The sequence below is a fragment of the Salmo trutta genome, chromosome 29, assembly GCF_901001165.1.
Source record: "Salmo trutta chromosome 29, fSalTru1.1, whole genome shotgun sequence".
In the NCBI taxonomy this organism is placed as follows: Eukaryota; Metazoa; Chordata; class Actinopteri; order Salmoniformes; family Salmonidae; genus Salmo; species Salmo trutta.
The window spans coordinates 36,599,738-36,613,514 of NC_042985.1; the positions used below are offsets into that span (position 1 = coordinate 36,599,738).

The 13,777-nt window shown below is 42.4% G+C and overlaps 1 pseudogene; it reads left to right on the forward strand.

Moving 5' to 3' along the window:
* The first annotated feature begins 1,199 nt into the window (after positions 1-1,199).
* Positions 1,200-2,241, forward strand: LOC115167747 (vacuolar protein sorting-associated protein 4A-like; annotated as a pseudogene).
* The last annotated feature ends 11,536 nt before the right edge of the window (positions 2,242-13,777 follow it).

The following is a 13,777-nucleotide window of genomic DNA, read 5'->3' on the forward strand; positions in this document are numbered from 1 at the left end:
TTGCCTCGAAGCGAGCATAAGTTATTTAGCTCGTCTGGTAGGCTTGTGTCGATGGGCAGCTCTCGGCTATGCTTCCCTTTGTAGTCTGTAATAGTTTACAAACCCTGCCACATGCGACGAGCGTCGGAGCCGGTGTAGTACGATTCGATCTTAGTCCTGTATTGACGCTTTGCCTGTTTGATGGTTCGTCCGAGGGAATAGCGGGATTTCTTAAGCTTCCGTGTTAGTCCTGTTCCTTGAAAGCAGCAGCTCTACCTTTTTTAGCTCAGTGCAAATGTTGCCTGTAATCCATGTCTTCTGGTTGGGGTATGCACATACGGTCACTGTGGGGACGACATCCTCGATGGACTTATTGATGAAGCCAGTGACTGATGTGGTGTACTCCTTAATGCCATTGGAAGAATCCCGCAACCTATTCCAGTCTGCTAGCAAAACAGTCCTGTAGTTTAGCGTCTGCTTTGTCTGACCACTTTTTTTTATAGATCGAGTCACTGGTGCTTCCTGCTTTAATGTTTGCTTGTAAGCAGGAATCAGGAGGATAGAGTTATGGTCAGATTTGCCAAATGGAAGGCGAGGGAGAGCTTTGTATGCGTCTCTGTGTGTAGAGTAAAGCTGGTCTAGAATATTTTTTTTCCCCATTCTGGTAGCGCATTTAACATGCTGAAAGAAAAATGAGGTAAAACTGATGGAAGTATCCCGTCATTAAAGTTCCTGTTTGCTTATGGCGGTATATAGCTCATTGAGTGTGGTCTTAGTCTGTGGTGTTATATAGACAGCTATGAAAAATACAGATGATCTCTCTAGGCAGATAGTGTGGTCTACAGCTTATCATGAGATACTCTACCTCAGATGAGCAAAACCTAGAGACTTCCTTAGATATTGTGCACCAGCTTTTGTTTACATATATGCATAGGCCCCCGCCCTGTGTCTTACCAGAGGCTGTTGTTCTATCCTGCCGACAGTGTATAACCCGCCAGCTGTTTGTTAGTGTTGTCGTTCAGCACCACTCGTGAAACATAAGATATTACAGTTTTTAATGTCCCGTTGGTAGGATATACGTGCTTTCATTTCGTCCCATTTATTTTCAGCGATTGTACGTTAGCTAGCAAGACGGAAGGCAGATTTGCCACTCGTCGCCTGATACTCACAAGGCACCCTGATCTTTTTCCGCCAAATCTGTTTCCTTCTCCAGCGAATGACGGGGATCTGGGCCTGGTCAGGTGTCGTGTCTCCCTCCCATCAGACTCATTGAAGAAAAACTGTTGATCTAATCTGAGGTGAGTAATCGGAGTTCTGATGCCCAGAAGCTCTTTTCGGTCATAAGAGACGGTAGTAGCAACATTATGTACAAGTCATGACCAATGTGAAAAAACTAACAAAATAGCATGGTTGATTAAGAGCCGATAAAACGGCAGCCATCCCCTCCGGCTCCATCACAATACACATCATTCTCATCAGTGCATTATGTCACGGTCAGGTTTGAGAAGCGTATCTACATCCCTCACCCAGGTGAGCCCACTAGGACCCAGATGTTCCGGCTGCACCTGGGCACCCTAGCCCACAGCCTGAGTGACGCAGACCTGCGTAAGCTCGCCAAAAAGACATCAGGCTACCCTGGGGCTGACATCAGCATCATCGTATGAGATGCGCACATGCAGCCTGTCAGGAAAGTGCAGTCAACCACACACTTCAAAAAGGTAACTTATACACATAATATAGGAACTCTATTGCAGCTGACTCTTGTACACCACACTAAAGGTGTATCGCTTTCTCTACTATTAAGGAGAGTTTGTTTGTGTGATGGTACTCTAGGTGTGAGGGCCATCCCGTGTCAACAGTCAATTGATAGTGGATGACCGACCTGGTGCTCGCCTGGGGACCCGGCTGCCAGAGAATTGACCTGGATGGATGTGCCAAGCGACAAGCTGCTGATGCCCATTATCTGCATGGTGAGAAACACACATTCACAGCACAGACACACTTACTATGTTCACTCACATTCACTGCTCACAAACATACTAGAACATGCTGTTTCAACATACACGTCAAGGCATTGCAAACTGACTCTCACTTTTGTGTAATTGCTGAACCATGCTCATGATTTTGTTCGTCCTCTCGGTGTGTCCCTCTGCATTCCAGACTGACATGCTGCACTCACTATCCTCCATGAGGCCCACAGTCAACATGGAGGACTTGTTCAAGGTCAGGAAGTTCACGGAGGACTTTGGACAGGAGGGTTGAGAGGGCATGGTTTAACTACTTACCATGTCTCTACTCTAAAGCACCATTCGTACAACTTTCTGTCAAATAGTTTCTACAGTATTACAACACTAAACTCAAACTTGTTTGTCTAATCTGCATTGGCAAGAATGATGGAGCACACTATTGGACAATCCTCAAGACAGACTGTTTCTTTCATTGCCATCCTGTACTTTTACAGTGAATAGAGCTCATCATTGAGTGGGGAAGGTGTTTAGACTTTAAAGTTTAGTTCAGTAGAAGAGCCATTTTCTATTTCTGGTTTTGAACATTGAAAATAATAGTTCCACAACAGACACTATCATTGTTCCAATACTGTTGTCATAATAGTATTGCTGTGTCTATGTGTACAGTGCATTAGGAAAGTTTTCAGTGTCCTTGACTTTTTCCACATTTTGTTACGTTACAGCTTTCTTCTAAAATGGATTAAATAAAAAAATCATTATCAATGTTTACACAATACCCCATAATGACAAAGCAAAAACAGGTTATTAGAATTGTTTTCAAATCTATTAAAAAACAGAAAGAAAAAAATATTGGGAGACTAGTTAGGATCGAGGTAAAGATGAAAGGCGCAAAGTACAGAGATCCTTTATGAGAACCTGCTCAGGATCTCAGACTGGGGTGAAGGCTCACCTTCCAACAGGACAACGATTCTAAGCACACAGCCAAGACATTGCAGGAGTGGCTTCGGGACAAGTCTCTGAATGTCCTTGAGTGGCCCAACCAGAGCCCGGACTTGAACCTGATCAAACATCTCTGGAGAGACCTGAAAATAGCTGTGTAGCGACACTCCCCATCCAACCTGACAGAGCTTGAGAGGATCTGCAGAGAAGTATGGGAGAAACTCCCCAAATACAGGTGTGCCAAGCTTGTAGCGTCATACCCAAGAAGACTCAAGGCTAAAATCGCAGCCAAAGGCTCTTCAACAAAGTACCTAGTAAAGGGTCTGAATACTTATGTAAATGTAATATTTCCGGGGGGGTTTTATTGATACATTTGCAAAAAATTCTAAACCTGGTCTTGCTTTGTCTTTATGGAGTAATGTGTGTAGATTGACGAGGGGAAAAAACAATTTAATCCATTTTAGAATAAGGCTGTAACTTAACAAAATGTGCATCAAGTCAAGGGGTCTGAGTTCTTTCCGAATGGTATGTGTGTGTACAGTAGCTGGGGGTCTATCGGTTCACTAATAATGAAATCAGTTCTGGTTCCAGAGGGGATCCCAATGCTGTTACACATAGCCATGATAACCAATTATCCTGACTTAAAAGAACAAGATGTGTTATTATCCTATTTTAACTTTACATTATGCCCTGTGTTATAGTAGATCACTGGTTAATAGTGACTACACCCTTCCCTTATTTATTTTTACCCACATTTCTGTCCACAACTTTTGAATCCGGTATTAATTAAATAGATACAGTAAATGTGCTGCCTTTCCAATTGATGTGAACTTTCCACACATATATTCATTTGAAAAAGCAACATACAATGTAAATGTGTGTCTGTTGTTTTAACAATGTAATAATATATACCATTTAGCAAACGCCATTTATCGAAAACAAGATACAGTAATTTAACCATAGATTTTACGTACGCCGGGAATCAAACCCACAACCCTGGCGGTGCAATGCCATGCGCTACAGGACCACACATTTATAATGTAATGTGTTTATAACAGTCAATAACAGTGATACGTTTATTAGCAGTGTAATAATTGTGTATAACAATGTATAGCACATCTACCAATGCACAGATGTGTTTCAAGAGCCTATTTTGTTTCACAATCCTCAGACCCATGACAGAGAGCAGCATGGGGGACAGTGCTATCTAGTGGATTGGAAATTAAACTATTATACAAAATATTAAAATGTCAATCATTAATTCCTTTTCAATTGATTTACATTTAACATTATCGTTTAATAAACTTTGATGCTCCTTATTAAAATAATTACATTTTTGAATGGAGTACCTATTTAAGCAATAAGGCACGAGGGGGTGTGGTATATGGCCAATATACCACGGTGAAGGGCTGTTCTTACGCACGACACGCGTCACAGAGTACCTGGACACAGCCCTTAGCCGTGATATATTGGCCATATACCACAAACCCCCGAGGTGCTTTATTGCTATTATAAACTGGTTACCAACGTAATTAGAGCAATAAAAATACATGTTTTGTCATACCCGTGGTATACGGTCTGATATACCATGGCTGTCAGCCAATCCGAATTCAGGGCTCGAACCACCCAGTTTATTAATACAAATAACCACTAGAACTCAACAATAAGCCGGTACTCGGTAATGGTACCCCGTGTATATAGCCAAGTTATCGTTACTCATTTTGTATTTACTCCCCGTGTTATTTTTTTATATTATTTCAATTTTTCTCTGTATTGTAGGAAAGGGCCGTAAGTAAGAATTTCACTGTTAGTCTACACCTGTTGTTTAATACCTAGTTAATACCTAGCCTCAATACCTAGTTAAATTGCATGAAAATGGGAGGGTAGGATCAGAGAAACAGAACGCATCTCGAAACAGACAAAAAATATATACTACAATTTGTGATATTGTGTATAAGTAAACGGGTTGACTTTTATTTTGAATCTTTTTGCGCGATTTGCCAAGTTAATGTCACTAAATGTCGGTGAATTCATGGAGCTCCGTATGGAATGCCGTTTGGGTCTTTACGTGCCAAAAAATATACACGTCAAATAAGCTTGTTGACCAATCAGGACCTGAATATGACTGCACGTCACACAATTTAACGTGTTTATATTTTTTTTACGTAGTTAATACACATTGTTTACACTATCACTCGTATTTCATATCTAGCAACGATTCATCGATAAGTATGCTATGATGCTGGTAAAGTTGTCTCGCGCACCTGCCCTTCCCCAAGTTCTGGACAATGCTGGTCGTAAAAAAAGCTAGCAAGCTGATGGATTTGATGCAAACAATGTTCTTCCCCAAAAACACAGCAAAACCATATCTGTTTCAGTAGCTTTAGTTAGCTAGCTAACTATATAGCTAGGTGTCATCTAAAATAACCCTAATTTACAAGACAGTTCTTATTTGATTAATGGCGGTCGGACACATCTATGTGAAGCTAGCCACAATAAGGATTAGACACAATGGGTTTGCTGTTAGCCTTCAAAATAAAGGTATGTAATTGACAGTGATGCAAATGTATACAAATAGTATAATTATGCCATAATTGAGTAGATCATGTTTAACGAGGTTGGAATCTTGTTATATAAAATCAACAAAATACAATTTGTTAATTTGACAAAAATCTGTTGAAATCACACTGGATGTATTAGACCTTAGAATTGCATTGAGGCATACTTATTTCAATGTACAGCCTTACCTATGGATTGTGGATCAATGACATGGGGAATCAGTCTACTCAGTGACACCCAGAGAACATTAGTGTCGTAGCTCTTATTGCGGGACTGTGAATTGAGCCACATGTATTGTCAACCTATGTGTATTGAACACTATTCTCAAGGAAAAGCAATACTGCATGGATGTTTTGGAGTCTGATAACTCTGAGGACGTTGCGAAAAATATCTTGGGTATTGAGTAGACTGATACCCCATTTCATTGATCCCCAATCCTTAGGTAAAGCTGTACAGTGCAATATGAATGTCAATACACATAATTGGCTGACTGGGGAGGTGATTTCACACAATCACAGTCCACGATAAGAGCTACAACACTAATATTTGTGTAAACTCTTCACAGTTGTGCTCTGTGGGTGTCACCGAGTAGACTGATACCCCATTTCATTGTTTCATATTCCAACCTTGTATTAACATTATCTAGTCTAAATATGGCATGATTCCACCAGTTGTAACATTCTGCATCACTTTCAAATAGTTACTTTTATTTTGACGGCAAACCGTAAAGTCCACTATTGTGCCTAATCCTTATTGTGGCTAGCTTCATAACCCGATCCGGTTGAGTTTCTCTAGCTGGATGATTATAACGTTAGCTTTGGGCAACAGGATTAAGTAGCTGGCGAACAAACAAGTGGCTACCTAACGAATACTTACTCACAAGGATTCCTAAATCATTGTTAAGAATAATGAAAATGACTGCAGTTTTTACTGGTCATTGTTTTCAGGCTTGTTGTATTGGTGCTAGCTAGGTACCGACGCGGTATTGTAAACACGTCGTTCGTGGCCAGTGTGTGCTTGTTTGCAGACTTTTTTTGTACAGCTTTGACAGTGCTACTGATAGTAGTGGTGGCGCTTGACTTGCACGTGCAAATTCATCACATACATACTTTTATAATAGAATTCTGTTATTTGACGTGTCAAATTAAAAGCTTATTTGGAGTCAAATAATGGGGATTGGTCAAGACTCCACGTAAAAAGTGTGATGTACATACATGTTTTTTATTAAAGTCCAAAAGGTTCAAATCTATGGAAGGCCTTCCATAGTTTTTTCAAAACTCACCCGCCCCTTCTCTTAATCTCTAGTTGCGAGCAAAGAACGAAGACTCGCTGAGGACGGCGTTTTCCCGAAGCGACATTGTGTGAACAGTTAGAATTAGCGGAAAAACAAACAAACCTGACTCGTGTGGCGGCGGTTCGGCACAGCTGTGCTGTGACTTGGGTTAGAGATGGTAGGAGATAGTGATGGAGAAGAAAGTGTAGCAAATATGGAACATAGTGGTACAAATAAAGGAGGGCGTAAGAAAGTGGGAGAGAAAGGGAGTAGGGGTTTGAAGGCAGAAAAGGAAGTTTGAGGAGAGCAACATGGTTTCTAATGCTGGGGGTAGAAAGTGTAGAGTAAGGGCAAGATAAGACGCGAGCATGGAGGTGAGGAGCATAAAGTGATTCTGAAGTTTATGGAGGAATGGGAGTAGGGGCGATGAGTCCGATAACGTTAACGGCTGTGATGAAGGAGTTGATTGGGGAAGTTGTCAATGCTAAAGTGTTAAAGGATAGGAGTTTGTTGGTGTTCTGTAAGGACATGACGCAGAGGGAGAAAGCTCTGAGTGAAGCAAATAGGGAAGTGTAAGGTGGTGTCGAGCAGATGGAATGATCAAACAGGGAAGCAGTGGATTAAAGGGGTGATAACAGGAGTGCCTATTAGCATTCAAGAGGTAAGGGACAGTTTGAGAGGAGGCGTTCTAGTGAATGTTCATAGATTGCAAACAACAAGGGGTGAAGTTAGGGCAGATAGCCCGTCTATTCTGTTACACTTCAAGGACCAGGTACTGCCAAATAAAGTAACCATTGGGTATATGAGGTATTATGTGAGGGCATATGTACCGAAGCCTTTAAGATGTTATAAATGCCAGAGGTTTGGGCATGTGGCAACAGCATGTAAAGAGAAAATTAGATATGCCAGGTGTGGAGGGGAGCATGAGTATGGTAAATGTGGGGATGGTGTACAACCAAAGTGTTGCAGCTGTGGGGGTGCTCATAATGTGGCATATAGTGGGTGTGAGGCTATGAAGCAGGCAGTGGTGGTGCAACAAGTGAGAGTAGAGAGAAGGGTGTCTTATGCGAAGGCAGTGAGGGTGGTCCAGATCCAGAGAGATACAGGTTCAAGAGAGAGATGGGTAGGAGTGTCTAGAACGGGGCAGGTGGGTGGTGATATGGTATATAAGAGAAAGTTGGTGACGTTCATAGCAGGAGTTATCAATAGCACTGCTGAAGTAAAGTCTAAAATGGAGAAGATTAAGCTAATAGTGGAAGCTGCTGGGAGACATCTGAGTATGACAGGGTTGACATGGGAAGAGGTTCAAGATGACCTCAATCAGTCGAGGGTGGAGCCATGTATTACTGGATCTTAGTTAGAGGTCGATCGATTATGATTTTTCAGCGCCGATACCGATTATTGGAGGACCAAAAAGCCCGCTACCGATTAATCGGCCGATTTTCTTTTTATTTATTTGTAATAATGACAATTACAATAATACTGAATGAACACTTATTTGAACTTAATATAATACATCAATAAAATCAATTTAACCTCAAATAAATAATAAAACATGTTCAATTTGGTTTAAATAATGCAAAAACAAAGTGTTGGAGAAGAAAGTAAAAGTGCAATATGTGCCATGTAAGAAAGCTAACGTTTAAGTTCCTTGCTCAGAACATGAGAACATATGAAAGCTGGTGGTTCCTTTTAACATGAGTCTTCAATATTCCCAGGTAAGAAGTTTTAGGTTGTAGTTATTATAGGAATTATAGGACTATTTCTCTCTATACGATTTGCATTTCATATACCTTTGACTATTGGATGTTCTTATAGGCACTTTAGTATTGCCAGTGTAACAGTATAGCTTCCGTCCCTCTCCTCGCTCCTACCTGGGCTCGAACCAGGAACACATCGACAACAGCCACTCTCGAAGCAGCGTTACCCATGCAGAGCAAGGGGAACAACTACTCCAAGTCTCAGAGCGAGTGACGTTTGAAACGCTATTAGCGCGCACCCCGCTAACTAGCTAGCCATTTCACATCGGTTACACCAGCCTAATCTCGGGAGTTGGTAGGCTTGAAGTCATAAACAGCGCAATGCTTGAAGCATTGCGAAGAGCTGCTGGCAAAATGCACGAAAGTGCTGTTTGAATGAATGCTTACGAGCCTGCTTGTGCCTACCACCGCTCAGTCAGACTGCTCTATCAAATATCAAATCATACACTTAATTATAATATAATAAACACACAGAAATACGAGCCTTAGGTCATTAATATGGTCGAATCCGGAAACTATCATCTCGAAAACAAAACATTTGTTCTTTCAGTGAAATACGGAACCGTTCCGTATTTTATCTAACGGGTGGCATCCCTAAGTCTAAATATTCCTGTTACATTGCACAACCTTCAATGTTATATCTACGCAGACGACACCATTCTGTATACTTCTGGCCCTTCTTTGGACACTGTGTTAACAACCCTCCAGACGAGCTTCAATGCCATTCAACTCTCCTTCCGTGGTCTCCAACTGCTCCTAAACACAAGTAAAACTAAATGCATGCTCTTCAACCGATCGCTGCCTGCACCTGCCCGCCCATCCAGCATAACTTCTCTGGACGGTTCTAACTTAGAATTTGTGGACAACTACAAATACCTAGGTGTCTGGTTAGACTGTAAACTCTTCCAGACTCACATCAATCATCTCCAATCCAAAGTGAAATCTAGAATTGGCTTCCTATTTCGCAACAAAGCATCCTTCACTCATGCTGCCAAACATACCCTCGTAAAACTGACCATCCTACCAATCCTCGACTTCGGCGATGTCATTTACAAAATAGCCTCCAATACCCTACTCAACAAGCTGGATGCAGTCTATCACAGTGCCATCCGTTTTGTCACCAAAGCCCCATATACAACCCACCACTGCGACCTGTATGCTCTCGTTGGCTGGCCTTCACTTCATAATCGTCGCCAAACACATTGGCTCCAGGTCATCTACAAGACCCTGCTAGGTAAAGTCCCCCCTTATCTCCGCTCACTGGTCACCATAGCAGCACCCACCTGTAGCACGCGCTCCAGCAGGTATATCTCTCTGGTCACCCCTAAAGCCAACTCCTCCTTTGGTCGTCTCTCCTTCCAGTTCTCAGCTGCCAATGACTGGAACGAACTACAAAAATCTCTAAAACTGGAAACACTTATCTCCCTCACTAGCTTTAAGCACCAGCTGTCAGAGCAGCTCACAGATCTCTGCACCTGTACATAGCCCATCTTTAATTGAGCCCAAACTACTACCTTTTCCCCTACTGTATTTATTTATTTTATTTATTTTGCTCCTTTGCACCATATTATTTATATTTTAACTTTTAACTTTCTTCAAACTACAAATCTACCATTCCAGTGTTTTTCTTGCCATACTTTATTTACTTTGCCACCATGGCATTTTTTTGCCTTTACCTCCATTATCTCACATCATTTGCTCACATTGTATATAGTCTTATTTTTTTCTACTGCATCATTGATTGTATGTTGTTTTACTCCATGTGTAACTCTGTGTCTTTGTATGTTGTCGAACTGCTTTGCTTTATCTTGGCCAGGTCGCAATTGTAAATGAGAACTTGTTCTCAACTAACCTACCTGGTTAAATAAAGGTGAAAAAAAAAAAAAAAAAAAAAAAAATGTCATAATTACGTAAAATTCTGGCAAATTAGTTCGCAACGAGTCAGGTGGCCCAAACTGTTGCATATACCCTGACTCTGCGTGCAATGAACGCAAGAGAAGTGACACAATTTCACCTGGTTAATATTGCCTGCTAATCTGGATTTCTTTTAGCTAAATATGCAGGTTTCAAAATATATACTTCTGTGTATTGATTTTAAGAAGGGCATTGATGTTTATGGTTAGGTACAGTCGTGCAACGATTGTGCTTTTTTCGCAAATGCACTTTTGTTAAATCATCCCCCGATTGGCGAAGTTGGCTGTCTTTGTTAGGAAGAAATAGTCTTCACACAGTTCGCAAAGAGCCAGGCGGCCCAAACTGCTGCATATACCCCGACTCTGTTGCAAGAGGTGACACATTTTCCCTAGTTAAAAGAAATTCATGTTAGCAGGCAATATAAACTAAATATGCAGGTTTAAAAATATATACTTGTGTATTGATTTTAAGAAAGACATTGATGTTTATGGTTAGGTACACATTGGAGCAACGACAGTCCTTTTTCGCGAATGCGCACCCCATCGATTATATGCAACGCAGGACAGGCTAGATAAACTAGTAATATCATGAACCATGTGTAGTTAACTAGTGATTATGATTGATTGATTGATTGTTTTTTATAAGACAAGTTTAATGCTAGCTAGCAACTTACCTTGGCTTCTTACTGCATTCGCGTAACAGGCAGGCTCCTCGTGGAGTGCAATGTAAAGCAGGTGGTTCAAGCGTTGGACTGGTTAGCCGTTAGGTTGCAAGATTGAATCCCCGAGCTGACAAGGTAAAAATCTGTCGTTCTGCCCCTGAACAAGGCAGTTAACCCACCGTTCCTAGGCCGTCATTGAAAATAAGAATGTGTTCTTAACTGACTTGCCTAGTTAAATAAAGGTGTAAAAAAAAAAACATTCGGCCAAATCTTTGTCCAAAAATACCGATTTCCGATTGTTATGAAAACTTGAAATCGTCCCTAATTAATCAGCCATTCCAATTAATCGGTCAACCTCTAATCTTAGTTATGGTGGTAGTACTACAATGGAATGCCCAAAGTCTGTTGGGTAGGAGTTCAATAAATACATTGTGGATATGCCAACTAAGTCTGATGTGATTTGTGTGCAGGAAACATGGCTCAAAATGAATGTGTAGTTTATAATACAGGGATATGTTGTGGTTCGTAGGGACAGAGGTGTGGGGGGGTCGGGGGATGTGCCATCTTCATAAAGCAAGGACTTCCCTACAGGATGCTAGGCAAAGGTATTGAACAGGAATATGTGGTGGTGGAGGTGTGGTTGAGAGGAGGGATGATAGTGGTAGTGAACTACTATAATCCTTTTCAGGTATTGGACCTAGAAGAGTTGGAGAGGGTGGAGAGCCAGGATAGAAGTTAGGTCATGTGGTGTGGGGATTTTAATGCCCACAACACGCTCTGGATGGTTGTAAATGGCCAAGTGATGGAAAATCTGATAGAAGTTAAAGCTCTGGTGTGCCTGAATGATGGCCAAGGGACCAGGATTGATGTAGTTACAGGGAAAGAGTCTGCATTGGACCTCACTCTGGTATCTAATGTGATGGCAGGAATCTGTGAGTGGGAGGTATGGGAGTCGTCGACAGTAGAGAGTGATCATTACCCCATAGTATGCACAGTAGGCCAGAGGGAGGAGGAGGAGTCAGTGGATGGAGTAGGCAGGTGGGTGTTTGAAAGGGCAAAGTGGGATCAGTTTCAGGAGTTAAGTGAGCGGGTGATGGCTCAGGTGGATTTGAGAGGGGAAGTGGATAGTATGAATAACTGGTTGAAAGAAGCTTTAGTGGGGGCAGCTACTGAGGTGATATCTAAGAGTTCAGGGAGGAGGAGGAGGAAAGCAGTCCCGCGGTGGACGGAGGAGTGTGGGGCAATGGTGAGGAGTAGGAACAGGGCATTTGGAGCACTGAAAAGGACACAACTTCCAACATCTGATTCAGTATAAGCAGGCTCTGAGGAGAACTATTCGTCAGGCAAAGAGGTCATGTTGGCGTCGGTTCTGTGACAGCATTGGAAGGGCGACACCAGTGGGAGAAGTGTGGGGGATGATTAAGAGGATGAGTGGGGTCAGAAGGGAGTGGGATTATCCAGTGTTGACGAGTGGGAAGGATGTGGCAGTAACAGATGAGAAGGCAGAGATGATGGCCAAAGCGTTTGTCCAATAGCTCGGCAAATTTGTCAGAGGGGGAGAGCGAGAACGAGAGAAGCATCCTGGAGTGCTGGATAGGAGGGAGGATGTAAATGATGCGTTGAATGCACCATTTACAATGGCAGAGGTGAAAATGGCAATAGGTAAGGCGGATTTAACTTCACCTGGGAAAGATGAGGTGTGTTGTGTTAAGCTGGCCGATATTAGTGATGAGGCACTGGATAAGGTATTGGTGTTGATAAGGTATTGCTGTACAACAGAGTGTGGGAGGAGGGGAAAGGTAAGGTATTGGTGTGCAACAGAATGTGGGAGGAGGGGAAACTACCAGGCAGCTGGAAAGAGGCAGTAGTGGTACCAATCCGGGAAGCCGGGGAAGGACCCAACGAGGCATACAAGCTATCGGCCAAAAGCCTTAACATCACATGTATGTAAGATTATGGAGCGTATGATAATGGAGAGGCTAACTTACTTCCTGGAGAGCAGGGGGCAGGGGAACAATGGACCCAGTGCTCTGCTGAGAAGCAGAGGTCAGGAAGGCTCAGGTGAACAAGGACTGTTGTAGCTGTATTTTTTGATGTGGAGAAAGCGTATGATGTGGAAGGAGGGGTTGTTAATCAAGCTTGATATTATGGGGGTAGGAGGAAGAATGTACAACTGGATAAAGGATTTCCTGTTTGGAAGGTCTTTCCAGTTGAGGGTGGGGAAGTCTCTCTTAGGCAGCTACATGGTGGATAATGGTACACTACAGGGGAGCGTGATTAGTCCTCTGTTGTTCTCAATCATGATCAATGATGTTTACTCTCAGGTACAGCCGGATATTGGGAGGTCGTTATTTGCAGATGACGGGGCCTTATGGAAGAGGGGAAGAAATGTGCCATATATAGTCAGGAAGGTACAGGAAGCAATTGATGAGGTAGAGTGGTGGGCATTAATGTGGGGATTCAGGTTCTCTGTAGAGAACTCAGTGTTCTTTACCAGGAGGAAGGTGGGAGATGAGGTATGCTTGAGGTTATATGGGAGAAACTTGGAGAGGGTGGGGGCCTTCAGGTTCCTCGGGGTATACTTTGATACTAGAATGACATGGGCAGAACACATTGAGAGAGTCTTGGGAAGTGTATGAAGATACTAAATGTGATGCACTGTCTGACAGGGAAGGAGTGGGGGGCTGGGTGTGCCTCATTGAAGACCATATATGTTGCATTGATC